This window comes from Sturnira hondurensis, unplaced genomic scaffold (assembly GCF_014824575.4).
Source record: "Sturnira hondurensis isolate 20B ecotype Veracruz unplaced genomic scaffold, ASM1482457v3 Scaffold0018725, whole genome shotgun sequence".
Classification (NCBI taxonomy): Eukaryota; Metazoa; Chordata; class Mammalia; order Chiroptera; family Phyllostomidae; genus Sturnira; species Sturnira hondurensis.
Window position 1 is genome coordinate 757,405 of NW_028091356.1, and position 15,331 is coordinate 772,735.

The 15,331-nt window shown below is 48.3% G+C and overlaps 1 protein-coding gene across 1 annotated transcript in view; it reads right to left on the reverse strand.

Moving 5' to 3' along the window:
- Positions 1-12,666, reverse strand: part of SLC6A9 (solute carrier family 6 member 9) — a 47,218-nt gene extending 34,552 nt beyond the window's left edge. Inside the window, exon 1 of the mRNA XM_037069580.1 lies at positions 12,628-12,666. The gene's annotated coding sequence lies outside the window, so the exon portion shown is untranslated. The remainder of the gene's footprint in view (positions 1-12,627) is intronic.
- Between the last annotated feature and the right edge of the window lie 2,665 nt (positions 12,667-15,331).

Sequence of the window (15,331 nt, forward strand, 5' to 3'; positions counted from 1 at the left end):
AGGGCACTGTGTCAGTGAAGGTTCTAAAAGTTGTCACGGCCCAGAGAAAGTGACAAGGGGCTTCCCACCTTATACTTCAAGACATCGTACAAGGGAGGCTGGGGGTACTCAGATCAGGACCCCCAGTAGTCCCTCAGGCCAGGTGGGGGGCAGGGTGCTCAGGATCCAGCCGTCTGAGGCCTTACCGGGAAGAGAGGAAGACAGAGTTTGGAATTACTCTGAGGTCAGGGAGGCAGCCTAGTGCTTTAGCCCATGGGGTGGGGAGAAGAGATTATCCCTGTGATGTTTAGGGAAGTTAGAGATACTGCCCATGAGGGTTCTGCTAGACAAACAGATGACATAACACAAAGTATATTTATGGATGTTGTATTCTGCCCATCGTGATCCAGAAAGGGTTTCAGGAAACCACACGGTGAGTTAAATCCCAAGAGGCTTGTGAGAAAAGATTCTAGTTTGAAAAGCCATCTCTATGAACCAGGGACTGGAGCAGCTGCTTTTTTCCCTGACCAGAACGAGGCCCCAAGGGAGGCAGGTCTGGGCTGAGCCCAGATCAGAGCTGGCCGTGGGCCAGCTGGCTCAGGGGGTGAGAAGGGCATGTATGTATAGTAGGGGGATCAAGTCTGAGGGTAGACGGGAGGACTACTGGGGTCAGATATCTGGCCTGCTCCGGTCTGAGGCAGGGCGGCAGGAGAACAGGCAGCTGGCTGGGCCCTGCCCACTGTGGGCCAGGAGTCCCAGGGCTTCCAGTTCCAGGGCTGCTTCCTTGGAGGGCGGCACCGACTTCAGCTCCCCAGTGCTGGCTGCTTTCCTCATTTGTCTTCTACCTGCAGGGGGTCAAGGCCTCTGTTGGGACTCAGAATCAGTGCAGGTGTGTGTCTGGTGGAAATAGGGATGAGGCCAGATGTGGGCCCCTTCTGGGGGGCACTGCAGGAGTTGGTGGCATTGGGTACCTGGGAGAAGGGTTGCTGGGGGCCCTGCTGAGAAGGGGGGGGAGGGTGGACACTGAGTCGCAGCCTGGTTTCACCAGTGCTCTTCACCTCCTTGGACCCCCAGGAGCTGGAAAACATTGTTGGCAGTGGCCTGTCTGGGCTTGGCTCTCAGGTTCTTCCTCCCTTGAACTTGGAGCACAGTGGTCAGTGCCTGGCACCTTCCCTCCCCTGGTCCCAATGCAAACGAGCAAGTTAGATTGGTTCTAGATCCAAGAGCTGTCCCCAGGGTTCCACGTGCCCCTCAGGACACCTTGTTGTGCTTTCCCTGGCCCTGCCCACCCGCCCCCCCAGGGGGGCAGCACAAGTCAGCCAACAGGCCCAGAGCAGGGGTCCAGGCTGGACCTCAGTGACTGTGAGTAAAATCAGGCACACAGCTGGAAATGCTGACTTTGGCCCTGCCTGAGGGGACAGCCCTGACACCCAAGCATTCAGTGGCCAGATACCTAAATACCTTAGAGATCCCAAAGTCCAGAAGTCCCAATGTTAAGGGTGCCAGAGCTCCCCACGTTGTCAAAAACCAAAAACAGAGTTCCCAACACCTAGTGCCCAACGCCCAGGGGCCTTCGTGCTGAGGGTGCCCAACGTCTAGGCCACTCACAATTCCTAACACCCAACTTGCAGAGGCCCACTGTCCCCATTCACAGGAAAAAAAGCCAGAGAGGAAGAAGCAGTGCCCTGGCAGGACCTGAGTGCCTCCAGCGACTGGTGTTATTTGGGGAGTGGCCGTCACCAAAGCGGGGGTTGCCAGCCACGGTGGCAGCAGCATCATGTCCTCCATACTCTCTTTCTGGGTCTGGAGAGGGCAAGAGGGGCTGCGGGAGGGGTGGCTTTTCCTCCAGCTGCTGCCCCACCCAGGGTTGCAGGACCTGTGAAATGAGAGCCCGTTTACTCCCCACCTGTAAGTGTGCTGGAGTCGGGCTCATCTCTAGGAAGACAGCCATGAGAGAAAAGGGGTTCTTGCTCTTCTCTGTGGTCCCCTGGCATTGGGACTGCTGCTCTCTCGCTGGGGGTCAACACGTTTTTGTCTGTGGCCGCTGTGTGGACAAGGGCACGGCTGTGAGAATGAAAGGCTGTTGGCATGTGATGGTGTTGGTATGCGGCTGTGAGCATAGTCTGTGTCAGCAAGCTGACATGTATGACTATCACAGCGGGTCTGATTATGTCCATCTGTCCAGACATCCTTATAGACCTTATAGACCTTATAGACCATCCATCCAGACCCTCCCTGCCTCACTGCTTTTCCAAGGGATTGCATGTAAAGCCCCTCTTTTCTCAGATCCCCAGGTTCTGAGGCTCAGGCCTCCCTGTGGGGAGCAAGGGGCTGATCCCCATAGTTGCCGTCAGCAGGCCTAGAGATTCCTCCCACAGTCCCTGTCCCTGTCAGACCCAAAGCCTCTTTGGGTTGGGAAGACAGGAAGTGTGGTGGCTGTGAGTGGAGCAGCCGACACCCAAAACAGTTCTACCCTGGGGGGAATCCCGTGACACCCCCTCTGCCCAGTCTACCCAACCTGGTCTGCTGGCCTGGAGCCCGAGTGGGGCTCCTGTCTGACTCTACTTCCCCAAATCTCACCTAAGTAAGCCCTTCAGACTTGAAGAAGGGACAGAGCAATTCTGTCACTACAAATTATGATATCACAGGGAATTATGACATCACAGGTGTTGACACCAGGCTTAGGAGTGGTGGGTGCATGGGTGGTGCATGGCTGGGTGGGTGGCTGGGTGGGGCTGCATCTGTCTGTACCTCCACACAACTCCCAGCAGCTGGGGATGGCAGGGATGGATAAGGCCGTGTGCAGGGGCCCTGCCATATCTGTCCCCCCCGCATGCTTGATAAGCCTCTTACCATGGGCTGGCCCAGGGTGCAGGCAGGGAGCTGGCTGGAAGAGGGGACAGGGTCAGCTGGAGTTGGCTGAGCCCCAGCGCAGACAGCTGGGATCAGAGTCCTGGCAGAGCCCCAGGAGGAGGGAGGGGGAGGGTCCCCAGGAGAGCAATGTAGAGCAGGGGTTAGGAGCGCGGTTCTAAAGCCAGGCTGCCTACCCTCATGTCTTCCGCTTAGTAGGGGGTAAACTGGGATCTTAGTTTCTGTGATATCCTGCAATGGGAATACTATGAGCAGTGACTCAATCATAGTATCGTTGTGAGGCTTATATACATGTGAAAGAAGCACAGAGGAGGGCTGGAATACGGGAAACACTCGTCTTCCTTCCTAGGAGAGATCAGGATGCTCCCCAGGAGGTCCTTACCCAGAGCGTGTTCGGGTGGCCCGGGCCTCACCGGGGCTTCCAGAAGCTGCACGGCGGCATGCACATTCCCATGTGCTTGCCTCAGGGATCCTCTCCAAGAATCCTGGCCTTTCTGGTTTGATTTCTTCTGGTCACCCCCAAAGGGGGGAGACCTGGGATCCTCTGGTGACAAAAGCCACATGTGGCAGTTAAACTGGATCCCCAGGGCATATCTGTCCAGACAAGACTCTGTCACTTGTCTGGTTATTCTCACATGAAGTTTGCAAGGCGGGAATTATCTCCATTTCCTAGAAGGAAGCCTGAGACAGGTGAAATAATTTTCCCGAGATTACATAACCCGAGAGTGGGAGACCTGGAAATGGAACCCAGGTTGGCTGGCCAGTGGATGAAACCCATGCTCTCACCTCGTGAATATGACGCACACGTGGCCACGTGGTGACCCAGCAGGTCACCCAGAGGTTTTATGTGCCGTACTGATAGTTTGAGTGAAACTGTGATGGCTGTATGGCCATCTCCCCGACTCCCAGTTATAAAAGAGTGTGAATTGGTTTTGAGCACAATGAGGTGGAGTGATCGACTGTTGGGATTTTCGTGTTGCCTTGGTGTGGCTGCATGTCCCACAAGTATAACCACGGTTGGGCTTGCCACTTATGTTGTATGAAATTAGTCTGCCTGTGTGTGGGGTGAGTGTGTGTGTGGTGTGCAGGGGCGTGGGGTGGCTGGTGGGACTGTGTGGGGGTGGTGACAGAGGGCCCTGAGTTCCCAGCGCCCCCTGCCTTTGCAGTCCCAGGACTGTGTCTGCTCCCCAGGACACGCATGATGGATGGCTCCGCATGCCTGCTGTGTTCCCGTGGGCCCGCCCCGGTCTTATTTCTCCCCTCTCCCCTGCCTTTTTTTTTTTTTGGAAGTAAAGCAAATAGTACCACAAATGGAGTTGGCTTTCATTTTTTTCCATGGGATATTTGTTGAAAGCGTATTACAAACCTGGGCATGATATCTCAGGAAAGTCATTAAAAAGGAAAGTAAACCTGGCTATTTTAATTCTTTAATTTGAGTGGGTTAGTTCTCATTTGTTCTCAAGCTGGTATTCACAGATTCTGGGGATCTCCAAGATCCTCACAGGGGATCCACATGGCAAAAAATCATTTCCCTATTAATACTAAATTGTTACTTGCCATTTTCACTTTGCTGATGTTTGTGCTGATGATTCAGGAGCAGCAGTGGGTAAGGCTGTTGGCACCCGGTGGGGATCAAGGCGTGGCTCCCAGCTGAACTGGCCGTCCTTGTATTTGTCTCTGCCAGGATTCATCCACAGGGGAAAAAAAGGAGGGAAGGAGGGAAGGAAGGAAGGAGGGAAGGAAGGAAGGAAGGAGAAAAAGGGCCAGTTCACTTAGAAATTTCCTTGGTGAAGCAGTAAAACTATTAATCCTTTTAGCTTTTAACCCTTGAGTACATGTCTTTATACTTTGTGTGACAAATGGGAAATGTATACAAAGCATGTCTTCTGCTGACTGAAGAGTGATCATTATCTCAAGGAAAAGCACTTACGAGGCTGAAAAGCACATGAGCCAAAAGTCGCTTTTTCACTGAACACTAGTTTTTCACTGAACACTAGTTTTACTTGAAACAACAAATGACAAAAAAAAAAGTTCAGACTTGGACGTTTGGCATATGTTTTCTGGAAAGTGGATGGAGTGAGCCTGTCACTTTAAGGGTGAAAAAAAACCCAAACTATTGCTGTTTTTGCCAATAATAAAATTAAAACTTTAAAATGAAAGAATTTGGAAAACTTCTATCTGCTACTGTAAGTTTGAAAGCTTCTCAATTTTAATGAAATTGGTAATGACATTAACAAATGCATGTGGGGTTTTTTTTGCATTGTAACATGAAATGTGTCAATATTTGGAAGATCTTCATAACTTAGCGATTCAATATTTATCCCTGAACCAAATGGCTAGTACTAGAATCAAATCATGCACAGATAAAAGGTTTATTCAATGTGCAAGACCACCCGATGGAACTTCCAGTCAAGATGGCAGTGTAGGCGGACATAGTCACCTCTTTGCACAACCACTTCAAAATTACAACTAAAATAGACAACAACCTTCATGCAGAACCTTCAGAAATCAAGTTTAATAGAAGCCTGACAACTATGGATTAAAGAAACCACACCCATGCACATAGGTAGGAAATGTGCAGATGCGGAATGGGCTGGTCCCTCACCTGCATGGTGGATAAAACTTTGGGAGGGATATCTCGGGAGTGAGGAGTCCCAACCCCACACCAGGCCCAACAGCCCAGGGTTCTGGTGGCAGGAAGGTAAATCCACACAGTTTCTGGCTACAAAAACCAGCAGGCATTGAGTTGGTAGAGAAACTGCTGGAGCCTCAAGCAATTCCTCTTAAAGAACCCACAAATGAACTCACCTACTCAGACTCACTCCCTCTGAGCTCCAACACTGGGGTAGCAGCTTGAAAGGCACTAGGGGCACACAGGGAGAAATAGAAGTGGCTGGCATCAAGGTGAGCAGAGACCATTGTCACTTTTCTGAGCCTTCCCCCTACAGAGCCAGCAAGCTGGTGCCATATCTGTGACTCCATCCACCTAACACTGTTTGACTCACCTTGGAGATCCCCAGAGATTCCACCCCACCCAAATTATGGGCACATCCAAGCTGCTTTCCTACATGTTTGGCTGGTCTTAGCTCACAAGTGGCAAACACAAGGCCCACAGGCCAAATCTGGGCCTCCACCTTGTTTTATCCTGCGTGGTACCTTGTTTCTACCCAGCGGCAGTGCCAAGCTCTCGCTTAACTGTTAAAGAGTAATTACACTTATATAGTCTTAAATTACATTTGGCCCTTTGAAGGCAACTGTGAGGTTGATATAGTCCCTGGTAACAATGAGTTTGACACCCCTGTCTTAGCTTATGCTTCACAACTTCATAATTATTCCTATTAAATAAGCAACAGCCGGCCTCAGTGAGCTCTAGGCCAGACACTAGAAGCAGCCAGCCTAAATCCACAGCTTGGCTTCACCTGGGAATTTTCAAGCCCAGCACAAGTAGCAACCATCTCAGATTGCTTTACAGCTCAGGCAGGGTGACCAAGGCAAAACACAGGTGGGGGCTGGCTTTGGCCTGCATCACCGGGGAAACCCCAGGACCAGCACACCTAAGTGGACAGCTACAGACCATGTCAAAGCACCACCACCCTGCCCCTGCACAGCTGATCCTCCATGGAGCATGGTGGTTGGTGGTCATAGCCAGTCCTTGCAGCTGACTGGCTTGGGTAAATCCCTCCCATTGATCTGCCAACAGCAACCAAGGCTCAACAACAAGAGGAGGGTGTACTCAGCCCACATGAAGGGTGTACCTCGAGTACCCAGCTTGGGTGATAGGGGAGGCTGTGCCACTGGACCCTACAGGACACCTGCTACATTAGGCCACACTATCAAGACACAAAGTCAAAGGAGGTCTACTTAATATATAGAGACACACACAGGGAGGCTGACAAAATATAGACCAACAAACATAGCCCACATGAAAGAACAGATAAAAACTCCAGAAAAAGATCTAAATGAAATGGAGATAAGCAAGCTATCAGGTGCAGAGTCCAAAACATTAGTTATAAGGATGTTCGAGGAACTTAGTGCAGACCTCAGCAGTATAAAAAAGATCCAGTCAGAAACAAAGGATGCACTCATTGAAATAAAGAACAATTTACAGGGAAACAACAGTAGAGTGGGTGAAGCTGGGAATCAAATCAATGATTTGGAATATAAGGAAGCAAAAGCAACTATGCAGAATGACAAGAAGAAAAAAGAATCCAAAAAAATGAGCATTGTGCATCAACTTCCGGCCAAGATGGGGGCATAGGTAGAAATACTGTGCCTCCTCGCACAACCAAAATTAAGGACAACAAAGATTTAGAAACAAAAACACAACCAGAACAGACAGAAAATTGAACTGTACAGAAGTTCAACAACCAGTCAACCAGACCAGTAAGAGGGACGGAGTCGGCGGCCAGCAGAGAGGAATTGCGGGAGGAAAGGTCTGGCAGGCTGCCAGACCCAGGAGCGCAGGCGGCGTGGGACTGACAATGGTCCCACATTTGCATGCAGATAAACTAGGCAAAAATGGGCAGCAAGACAGACTGCACAACCCAGGGCCCCAGTGATGGGAAATAAGCCCTAAAAGCTCGGGAAGAGACTCCCAGCCTCACAAGAGAGTTCGTTGGAGAGATCCACAGGGTACTAGAGTGTACACAAACCCACCTACCTGGGAACCAGCACCAGAAGGGCCCAATTTGCTTGTGGAAGGGGGAGAGGGGACTGAAATCCAAGAGAGAATGGAGCAAGCACCATTATTCCCTCTCTGACCCCACCCCCAGATACAGCTTCACAACCCAACAACTGGGTTGCCGCCCCCAACATCTAAGGCTCTGCCCCTCATACATAACAGGTATAATCAGAGGGGGGGGAGGGGGTGGGGTGGGGAAGGCTCAAACAAAGACCAGATCAAAGCCCCAGAGCCAATACATCTAAGTGATGAGGATATAGCCGAGAAGTATTCCAAGTCATGAAAGGCAAGGACCTACATTCAAGATTGCTCTATCCAGCAAAACTTTCATTTAGAATGGAAGGGCAGAACAAGTGCTTTTCATATAAGGTCAAGTTAAAGGAATTCATCATCACCAAGCCCTTATTATATGAAATGTTAAAGAGACTTATCTAAGAAAAAGAAGATAAAAAATATGAACAGTGAAAGGACAGCAAACTCACAGTTATTAACAACCACACCTAAAACAAAGCAAACTAAGCAGACAGCTAAAACAGGAGTGGAGCTGCAGAAATGGAGATCATGCGGAGGGTTAGCAACAGGGGAGTGGGAGGAGGAGAATGGGGGAGAAGGTACAGAGAATAAGTAGCATAGACGGTGGGGAGAAAATAGATGGGGGGGCAAGAGTAGTGTTGGATAGGTAGAAGCTAAAGAACTTATGACACATGAACATGAACTAAAGGGGGGGAATGTGGGTGGGAGGGGGTGTGCAGGGTGGAGGGGAATGAAGGGGGGGAATGGAGCAATTATAATGGCATAATCAATAAAATATATTTTTTTAAAAAATGAGCATAGTATTAGCAGACTCTGGAACAACTCTAAGAGGTCCAACATTCTCATCTAAGGTTGCCAGAAGGGGAAAGAGAAAGAGCAAAACNGACACATGAACATGAACTAAAGGGGGGAATGTGGGTGGGAGGGGGTGTGCAAGGTGGAGGGGAATGAAGGGGGGGGAATGGAGCAATTATAATGGCATAATCAATAAAATATATTTTTTTAAAAAATGAGCATAGTATTAGCAGACTCTGGAACAACTCTAAGAGGTCCAACATTCTCATCTAAGGTTGCCAGAAGGGGAAAGAGAAAGAGCAAAACATTGGAAATCTATTTGAAAAAATAATGAAAGAAAACTTCCCTAATTTGGTGAAGGAAATAGACATGCAAGCCCAGGAAGCACAGAGAGTCCCAAACAAGATGAATGCAAAGAGGCCCACTCCAAGACACATCATAATTAAAATGCTAAAAGTTAAAGATAAAGAGAGAATCTTAAACGCAGCCAGAGAAAAGAAGTTAGTTAACTACAGGGGAGATCCCATAAGACTGTCAGGTGCTTTCTCCAAAGAAACTTTGCTGGCTAGAAGGGATTGGCAAGAAATATTCAAAGTCATGAAAAACAGGGACCTATCCCCAAGATTGCTCTACCCAGCAAAGCTATCATTCAGAATCGAAGGGCAGATAAAGAGCTTCCCAGACAAGAAAAATCTAAAGGAGTTAATCACCACCTAATCATTATTATATCAAATATTAAAGGGTCTTATTTAAGAAAAAAGATGAAAACTATGAACAATAAAATGGCAAAAAAATACAAATCTATTTACAATTAAATCTAAAAAACAAACTAAGCAAACAAGAACAAAACAGAATCATGGATACAGAGAGCATTTTGATGGTTGCCAGATGTGAGTGGGGTATAGGGGAATGGGTGGAGAGATGAGGGGATTAAGAAGTACAAATAGGCAGTTACAGAATAGCCATGGGAATGTAAAGGACATTACATTAGTATAGGACACAGTATAGGACACAGAGTAGCCAAAAGAGTTTAGTATAGGACATTAGTATAGGACACAGAGTAGCCAAAGAATTTACGCTCATGATCGATGGACATGGACAATGTTGGGGGAGATTGCCTGAGGGGTTGGGGGGTGCTGTGTGGAGGAGGGCAAAGGGAAAAATTGGGACTACTGTAATAGCATAATCAATAAAATATAATTTAAAAAATTCCAGGGGTTGGGGGGGCAGGGCTGGGAATACAAGAAAGAAAACTGTACTTGAACAAGAGTTAAATAAAAATTAAAAAAAAATTCCTGTCAAGATACCAATAACATTTCACAGAACTAGAACAAATATTTCAAAAAATTTTATGGAACTACAAAAGGCCTTAAATAGGAACAAAGATCTTAGGAAAGAAAACAAAGTATATCAAACTATACTATAAGGCCATAGTAATCAAAACAGCGTGGTACTGGTGTAGATCAATAAAAACAGACATATAGATTCATGGAACAGAATAGAAGGCCCAGAAACAAACCCACACCTTTACAGTCAATTAATATTTGACAGAGGAAGCAAGCACGTACAATGGGCTAAAGATAGTTTGTTCAATAAATAGTGTTGGGAAAATTGAACAGACACATGAAGAAAAATGAAACTAGACTACTTTCCTATACCACGCACAAGAATAAACTAAAAATGGATTAAAGACTTAAATGTCAGAACCGACACCATAAAAATCTTAGAAGAAAACATAGGCAGTAAATGGGACTACAACAAACTAAAAAGTTTTTGCACAGCAAAGGAAACCACCAACAAAATAAAAAGACAGCCTACTGAAAGGGAGAATGTAATTGCTGACACATTTGATAAGAGGTTAATATACAAAATTTATAAAGAATTTATAAAAACACACACAAAAACCAATCCAATTAAAAAATGGACAAAGGGCCTTAATAGACACATTTCTAAAGAGGACATACAGATGGCCAATAGATACATGAACAAATGCTCAACATCACTAATCATCAGAGATATGCAAATTAAAACCACAATCAGATAACATTTCACACTGGTCAGAATGGCCATCATCAATAAATCAACAAACAACAAGTGCTGGTGAGGATGCGGAGAAAAATTCCAGGGGGAGGGGGCAGGGCTGGGAATACAAGAAAGAAAACTGTACTTGAACAAGAGTTAAATAAAAATGCACCTAATGCACTGTTGATGGGAATGCAGACTGGTTCAGCCACTATGGAAAGCAGTATGGAGTTTCCTCAAAAAAATTAAAAATGGAATTACCTTATAACTCAGTGATTCCACTTCTGGGAATTTATCAGAAGAAACCCCAAATCTTAATTCAAAAGAATCGAAGCACCTCTATGTTCATTGCAGCATTATTTACAATTGCCAAGATTTGGAAGCAGCCCATGTCCATCAGTAGATGAGTGGATAAAACAACTATGGGACATTTACACAATGGAATTCTACTCAGCTGCAAAGAAAAAGAAAATTTTACCTTTTGCCACAGTATGGATGGACCTGGGGAACACTATGCTAAGTGAAATAAGCCAGTTAGAGGAAGACAAATATCAATGATTTACTCACATGTTGGAATCTAATAAACAAACTGAACTAACAAGCAGAACAGAGACAGACTCCTAGATGGAGAGAAGGCAGGCAGCTCTCGGGGCGGCGGGGGGGGGGGGGGGGGGGGNAATGATTTACTCACATGTTGGAATCTAATAAACAAACTGAACTAACAAGCAGAACAGAGACAGACTCCTAGATGGAGAGAAGGCAGGCAGCTCTCGGGGCCGGGGGAGGGTGGTCGGGGGGGCAGGGGGAGGGTCGGCAGGGGGAGGCATGGAGCGAAAGAGAAACAGGACACGTGGACACGGGCACTAGTGTGGCAACTGCGGAGGGGGGATGCCTGGTTGGGAGTAGGAAAGGGTATAAACGGTAATAGAAAAATAGAGTAAAAAAACAGAGAGCAAAACATTTTAATAAACACATCCTTGGGTGAGGATTTTTTAAAAATCATAAAAATAACGTCTTGTTCACCTCAAACTTACACAAGGTTACACGTTAATTATATTTCAATTAAAAAAAGAGTCCTTATTTGGTTTTTTCCTAGATCTTTGCTCTTATTAATGTACTACAGAAATAAGCTTATTCCACTGCTTACATTACAGTGCATATAAACTATGGATTTTCCACCTGTTCCCAGTGTGGCTGGCGACATACTCTCTCCCTCGGGGAATGTGTGTGTTGTTCCCCCGGTACAGCCTTGTCTTCCTCAACGAGAAGAAGCATTGCTGTGACTGCTTCCAGGGCGGACCACGCCAGCGGGTGGTCACTGGTGTCCGTGCTTCGTCTCCTCTCTTCTGTTTCAGGCACACTTTCTATTAAAACGCTCCTATTTATTGAGGACATCCTGTGTTTGCTTTAACTCATTTTCTCACTGAATCCTCGCAACGACTCTACGAGCTAGATACTCCTTCATAAACAAGAAAACACAACCTCAGAGGGGTTTAGAGAAACCTCCAGGAATGGCACCGGCCTTCAATTCCTTTAAATGTCTACATTCAAAAGCTAACCACCTCAAGTTGAGTACTTCAACAACTGCTTTCAGTGACACAGCTCCACTGCCTGGAGAGACCAGCACCGATCGTCACCCGTGCCCCCACCGGGTCCTCACATTGGCGTCCTTGCCTCTGAGCCTCCATGGATGCCCATGTTATGTTTAGGGCTTGTCTGTCCCAAGCCTGTGAGACAGCCCCTCTCGGGGGCAACAGAGGGCGAGGAGCCTGGAGGTTAAGGGAGCGGGAAGAGACGGGCCTGCGCTGACAGAAGCAGAAGTGGAGACAAACCATGGGCTTTCAGCTCCCGCCATGGTCAAGAATGTTCCCAGACAACACTGACCTCTCACCCCAACCCGCCTCAGCTCAAAAATCCACTGTCCCCACCACCCCCACTTCAAGAACCAGCTGCCGCCTCTGGAGCAACTGGGGCATCACCATGGCAACTGGGCCAGACCAGGATGGTGCGGGGTAGGGCTGCTTTAAAGTCTTTTAGTGCCCCCCAAACACAGGCCTGATTCTCTCGTATTGGTAATGCTCAGGGGCCCTGCAGACTAGAGGGTCCAGAAAAGGAGGGATCATCCACTCCCCACCACGTCTCTCAGCTCAGAGGAAGATGTTTTTCTGGTCTCGGCCCAGTCCTTTCTGAGACAGTCAAGTGGGAAACTCAAGCTCACTGTCCAGACCCCGTCGCCCCGCCCTCACCAGCGCTCCTGATGTTGTTGGGTGTCTCTTGCCTCCTCCTGGCATTCTGGTGGCAGAACTAAAGGGGAAGCTGGGAGGGTCTGACCTCTTGCCTCTCCCTGTGCCCCCATGTGGCATGTTGGGGATGAAATCTTGTCAGTGGAGTGAGCACCTGACGGAGGAGCAGAAAAGTAAACGTGGTGAATAGGGCTGCCCAGGGCTTGGTGACCTAGACGGAGGCCTTGTGTGGGCGATTAGCTGTCATGCTGGGTCTAAGCTCCTTACCCTCAGAATCCAGGTCTAATCCAGAGGTGGGGGAGGGACCTCAGTGGGTCCCTAGTGACCCATTTAGCTTAACCAGCTGTGGCCTTGTAGGGGTCGAGCCTCTTACTGTCTCCATCTCTGTTTCTGTGGGTTTCTCCGCCCCTCCCTGCCTTGTGTTGCGCATCTGTGTTTCTGTCTTCCTGCCGCCACTCATATTTTGTGCCTCATGTCTGTGGGGAGCTCTGTGGCCCTGACTCCATGAAACTGTGGTCGATGACAGAGGGCAGGGTCCACGGGGTAGTGGTTTACACAGATCTCAGTGACAGGACAGTGGATGACAGGAAGTCTTAAGCCACAGACTGGTATGTGACAAGAGGTTTTAGACAACACAGGGTCTAGGTAGCAATGCACTGTAGGTGACCCCGGGTGTGAAAGTGCCATATTATTTGTAGTTGACACAGATTCGGTGACCCTGAGTTGTGGTTAGCACAGGAACTGAGTGACTCAACAATAGCAATTCGGAAAGAACGTGGGAGGCAGTAGCGTGGCCACAGTGGTTTTCGACGGGGGGCAGCCCTCCCTCCCCAGGGACATTCCGGTGTGCTGCAGACGCGGTTGGTTTTCACGACTAGGGGGAAGGTGTGCTACTGGCACCTCTGGAGAGAGGCCAGGATCCTGCTCAACATCCCACAAAGCACAAGACAGCACACCCACTCCCTGCCCCCGCCACAAAAAAAAAAAAAAAAGAATGATCCGGCCCAGTTCGAAATCCCAGCGTTTACACTCTGAGACCCTGGGCAAACTTCCTCCTCTCTAACCCAAGCAGTGCCTTCCCAAGGTTGTCGGGATTACTAAGTCGATAGTTGCACAGTGTTTAGCATAGAGCCGGCACATACTAAGTGCTGTTGATCGACACCTCTTTGGAGAGAACAGTAGGTCTAGATTCAGGGAGTCAAATATTCTCTCCCTTTCTACCTACAGCTTCTAGGTCAGGCAGGCCTCCTCCGGTGCAGGAAACCACGTGGCCAACAGCAGCCGATGTCGTGCCGGCTCATGGATATCAGAGGCCAAGACACAAGTTTTCTCTGCTTCGGTATTTCTAAGTCCGCAAGACCCGCCTGATTGGCTTGGCTTGGTCCTGTGATCAGCCATGTTCTGCAGGAGACCCTCACTGAGACTAGAACCACCTGACCGGGAAGGGAGCAGTGTTTTCCACAGGATAGGGAAGCTGTTACCGGGGTAGGGAAGGGCACCTGAGCAGGCCAAGGTGACGGATGCCCCTTCACAGGGGTTGTGGATGATCCTGGGTTGATGCCTTGTCTGATCCATTAGGGCCCTAGGTGGCGCTGTAGTGCACAATGGCTTCTGTTGAGCGGATCTGTTTAAACGTCTCAACAACAGTCAACTCTGTTGACCACTCTCCTTCTCCTAACACTTTCTTTCTCTAGCTTTTTGGACAACATAATGTCTTGATCCCCCTCTTTCCTCTCTGGTGGCAGTTTCTCCGTCTCCTTTCTGGTTTTACCAAGCCTAGAAATGGTGAAGGTGCTCAAACTCAACCCCAGACTCTGCGTCCTCAGCCCTTTCTAAGGGACTTGTGACACTATCTCGCTGGTACTCTGAAGCTGCCATTATGGGAGCATTGACACCACAGCGGATGAAATGCCACAGGTCGGAGTTCCTTGGTTCTGTTGGAGAAACAGGGGTCAAACGGTTGTCAGCACACCGCTGTCCATCAACACAAAAACTCAGTTTTACCTAGACCTCATCTCCCCCACAATGCTATGCCACTCAAACCCTTTCTCAGCCATAACCCCATTTCACACGCGGCCCAATGCCACACCCAAACTCTTTCAACCCCGGTGTAAATAACCCTAAATCCATTTTCAAATGGAGTGCGCGCATCCCGCGGTCATTTACCGTTCCGCGTTCTCTGGACACTGCCATCTACAACACAGCACCGCTCCTACCAAGGTACAGTAGACCCAGTTGTTGTTACTAGCAGATGCAGCTCACATTTGCGTCCCCCAGACACTCCTCCTCATCATCACCTAGGCTTGCATGTAAAAAAGTACCGATATTCCCTTTAGGATGAGCTCACTTGGCAACATAAGAAAAATAAAACAGATGTCAGCCTGTGTTTGAGAAATTTTCCACAAGGTTTGGTGAAGGGTAATAATAATAGTCAACATGTATGGAGCACTTACTAGCATTGTGCCATTTCGAAGCACTTTCTATATTAACTCATTGTGTAAATACATATTAACTCTTCTAATCTCCACAACAAGCTGGGGGAGTAAATACTCTTACTTTCCTCCTAAACAGCCAAGGACACCGGCGCCCACGGCTCAGGCAACTTGCCGGAGTCCACGTCGTTAGAGAAGAGCAAGTCCGGGATTTGCTCCCCCGTAGTCCGGCTTTAACACACGCACTTCCACTAGCCACCAGCTAGAGTATATTT